The sequence below is a fragment of the Echinops telfairi genome, unplaced genomic scaffold, assembly GCF_000313985.2.
Source record: "Echinops telfairi isolate 266 unplaced genomic scaffold, ASM31398v2 ScPeMD7_7400;HRSCAF=8409, whole genome shotgun sequence".
Classification (NCBI taxonomy): Eukaryota; Metazoa; Chordata; class Mammalia; order Afrosoricida; family Tenrecidae; genus Echinops; species Echinops telfairi.
The window spans coordinates 43,780,435-43,784,814 of record NW_022111300.1 but is presented as its reverse complement, the minus strand read 5'-3'; the positions used below and the strand labels follow the sequence as shown (position 1 = coordinate 43,784,814).

General features: G+C 51.2%; 1 non-coding gene across 1 annotated transcript; it reads right to left on the bottom strand.

Moving 5' to 3' along the window:
- Positions 1-3,882: 3,882 nt before the first annotated feature.
- LOC115871670 lies at positions 3,883-4,082 on the bottom strand. The gene has a single exon (XR_004047398.1). It is a non-coding gene; the product is annotated as a small nucleolar RNA SNORA73 family (small nucleolar RNA).
- Between the last annotated feature and the right edge of the window lie 298 nt (positions 4,083-4,380).

Sequence of the window (4,380 nt, the reverse complement as noted above, 5' to 3'; positions counted from 1 at the left end):
TTATCCCGCCTATCCCTTCCAGGTAGACATGCAGCGACAACAATATGCACCATCACAAGACCGAGCACAAGGAAGCAACAATAGAAAAGAAAACAATAGCTGCAACAACAAAAAGGCAACAAAACCCTATAAATAGTTCAAGGTCTATTTGTTATCCTTTATGAGTGCTTTCCAGTCGAGTCTGATGGGGTGCCATACCCTGGCCCCACATCAATCCCTGGCATTCCATGGGGACTTCATTGCTCTGCTCCCCTGCTGCTCTGCTGCACGCCCCCAGTGTCTGGCTTCGGTGAAGTGGGCTCAGGGTGGGCACAATTCCTGCTGTGTGTCTCTAGTGTTGTCCCACATGGTGCTATGGATCAGTGAAGAATATTGTGAGACTGCAACTCTTTCATCGCTTCCCCTCGGAGCCACTGGTGGTTTTGAACTGCTAACCTTGAGGTTAACAGCCCAAAACATCCCCGCAGCATTCTACAAATGCTTTAGTTGTCATGTAAATGGAAGAAAAAAAAGAAGAATCCAGAAAACAGATGCTAAGGTGTCCCTGTCGGTTTTCCTAGGGAAAGTGAGCCTGGCAGTGTGAGGCCAACTCTTGATGACCTTGGGCTTGAACCAATGCTAGGGTGGGGAAGCCCTGGACCTTTTCCTCTCTTCTAGTTTGGCCTCTCATCACTGAGAGTCACATTGTGTCCCAGCTAGGAGAGGAAACGATGGGTGGGCTATTTCCCCCACCTCTTGGAATGGGATGATGAGCCAGGTTGGCCTCTGGTCCGGAGGATGGGGCTCAAACCACCTGTGCAGCTCTGTGGGAGAAAGGCCTGGTGATGGGTCCTCAAACCCCACAGTCGTGGCAACCCTCCCTGGACACTTGTACTCTGGCACGTGGGACCACCGTGAGTCAGACTCAAGGGTGCCTGACACCCACAACTGATGAGGCCGTGAGGAAGTGGAGTTTTTTGTGGGTGTACATTCTAGTACAAGACAACAGAAATGAAATTCAGCATTGTCTAGAGATTCCAGTTCCCTGGGGTGTCCTTGGTGCCCGGGTGAGGGCTGGCTGAACCCCACGGGAACACTGACCGGACAGGTGGGCATTGAGTTCCGACAGGAGCACAGCACGGGGGCTCAGTGAGAGAGGCACCTGAGAGTCACAGAGAGTCACAGGCCCCAGGACAGAAGACGGGACCTCTGGAAAGGTCTTGTGCAGGGGCTGGCAAATCTGCCTCTCCCAGCAATTCAAAGAAATGATTCGAGAGCCATAGATATGTTTCTACAAACAAATGAAACCACCAGGATCTGAATCGCAGCCTCTACGTCTTACTTTAGTGCCATGGGAATGTAACCAAAAGAGCCTCATTGGACTCAAGACCCCCAGTTTGCCGACCAAAGGTCTAGCGCAGGGGTCCTCAAACTTTTTAAACAGGGGGCCAGTTCACTGCCCCTCAGACCATTGGAGGGCTGGACTGTAGTTTTAAAAAAAACAACTATGAACAAATTCCTAGGCACACTGGACGAGTTGGCTGCTAAGCAGGACAGGCAGCGGTGGCAAAAACACCCGGCGGGTTCGATAAATGTCCTCAGCGGTCCATATGTGGCCCGCGGGCCATAGTTTGAGGACCCCTGTGGACTGAGCCAACGTGTGGCTAACGCCGGATGAGGACCATGGTAAAGTTAGAGTGGCTCATAAGTGATCTTGGTGATGGGAAATGGAACAAAGAAACCGATAAATGCAGGCTACTTAAAAAAATTTTTTTTGTCATCTTAGAAAAGTTGATGAAAAATGCTAGCCGTAGTTAGACCCAGAATGAAATCAATGATGCCGTGCAAGCACAGGGGTAAGGCCAGTCTCAAGTGGGGAGCTGACCCACGTGCGGTGACTCCTTTGGGGGACAGGAGGCATCACGCCAGGGGCTCAGCCAGGAGCACCTGATGAACTGGAACCCATGATGTCCCCCCACCCCCCATGAGCTTGCCCCATGGGATAGGCATGGCAGGGAAGAAAGTAAACCATGATGTGTCAAGGAGTGGACACTTTAGTGATGTTTTATTTTACACGGTTGTAGCGGATGTGAGGTCCGCCCCCAACTCAGGGCTACTGTGCACACAATGGGATGGCTGGAATCCTGCCTGGTCCTGCACCAGCCCCAGGAATAGTTCCAGGTCAGAGCTGCCCTGTTCCCCCTTGGCTGGTTTTCCGAAGGTGGTCCCCCAGCCCTTTTCGTAGTCTGTTTGAGTCTGGAAGCTCCCTTGCATCCCAGGCACCACACTGGAGCCCTAAACGCTTCACTCGCTCCAAGCAGGTTGAAGCCCAACTACCAGGCCTGCGACTGACCTGGAGTTCTTGTCTCCCTTGCATTCTGACTGCACCCCAGGGTGGAGGGACAGTGGCAGAGATGCTGAGCGTCCGGTGGCTTTGCTATTTCCACCAGCCATCCTGCACACCCCAGGGTGACAGGGCTCACAGAGTCTGCCTTCCTGGCTTTTCTCCTTCTGTTTCCAGCACTCAGAGAGAAAGGGTGCTGGAAGCTACGTGGCTAGACAGGGGCGAGGTGGCCCCCGAGCTGCTGTTTTATTTTCCTTTCGTGGGTGACGATAGGGAAAGATCTAGTGTCGACTGCCCACAGTCCCAGGTCATTTTCCCCCCTTTCTCTGTCATCTTTAAAGATGATGCACAATGTGTGAATGTGGCCCACAATTGAGCCTAATTATGATTCTCCTGCAAGCACACTGCTTTTTGGAGGAAGTCTTAAAGGAGCACTTAGACGATAATGCCTCTACCCTGTCACTGTGGGCCACAGCAGCGCCGAGCCTTCACAGGCCCGGGCTGCGCCCTCTGCTCCCACAAGCACTTTTATCACCAGTTCTGAGACCATTATGGTCTACGATGGTCTTTTACCGCCTGCGATTTTTTTTTCCTGTTGTCAGACGTGAGGGAAGTGATGTGTAATATAATTCAAAATGCTCTTGTTTGTTTTAATCTGTTTTAATATATTATGGCTTCCTGCCATTACCCTTCTCTGGCAGGGCCCCGAGGCCCCTGGAGACAGCTGCGAGCCGGGAACGCACTGGCCACTCAAGGGCTTGGGCGCAAAGTGTGGGCAGGCTAGCTCCTGCCAGGTGGGCACTCGGCACAAGGGAGCTGGCCACCAGAAAGCAGAGTGGCCTGGGCCCTGGTTCCCAAGGCATCTCTTCAAGCATATTACCGTGATGATGGAAGTTGTGCCACTGATATTTCAAATAGCAGAGCCATATCCAGCGAGGACAGGTTTCAGAGCGACGAGAGAGAAAGGCCTGGCAGTCTACACCTGACGGGGCACAACAAAGCGTTATCTGACTTGCTTGCTGTGTACATGTCATCAGGAGTGCTCAATCACCGAAGGAGGTCGCCATATTTAGGGATGTCCAGGGCCAACAAGGACGTGGGAGATGCAGGGAGTTGGAGAGGTACACCAGCTGTGTGGAGGGCCTCCAGTGTACTCGCAATCCTGAGGATGATGCAGGACCGGGGATCACTTCCTTCCTGTGCACTTGACGTTGAGTTGACAGCACCTAACAGCAGCAGCATCGTTCCATTTTAAACACGTGGCTACTAGAAAGCACCAAGACATATGTGGCTCATTTAAAAAAAATTTCTACACCCCCAAGAAGAACAGTCCATTAGAACATGTACACATAGCTCTCCCCTCCATCTGGAGAGATAGTCCCAGATCCATATCCACACCAGCATCCCCTAGCCAACTTAGACTCTCGGAGAATAATTCTTTCTTAGAGCTGTCTTCAACACTAAGCTCTTTTACTTTATTATTATTTTCCTGTAAAACAAAACAACTACAAGTGGAAAACAAGTCTAACTCATCACAGAACAGAACCTAGATTCAGGTGGGTGCTTTCCTGCATGGCTTGTCTCCTCATTACTGTCCACAGGACTCTGAGCAGTTGTGGGAATACCTATGCAGGCATAGACTCAAGGCCCGCCTTGATCTCTGACGTTGTAGAAAAGGACCAGGCACCATGCACCAGCAGCAGAGCCCTGTGCTCCCCTATGCCACCTGGACAGAGCCCGGGGAGAGTGTCCACATTGTCGGGATGTGGCTCATATTTTTATCCTGCAGCATTATTCTGAAAGCAAAAGGGGGACAGGGGGACACTTGATAAAAGAATAAGAATATAAGGCACCAGACTTCCCATCGATGATAGTGGGGACAGATGAAAGTCATGGCTTTACATTTTCTGTGGAGGGAACCCAAGAGATCTTAAACCCAGGGTTCAAGATAGCCCAACTCTCCAGCAAGTCTGAGATACAAGATTCCAGAACCTTGCTCTTCCACGTGGCATTTCTTTAAAAACAAGCCAGCGGATTTGAAGACGGACTTCATCGAG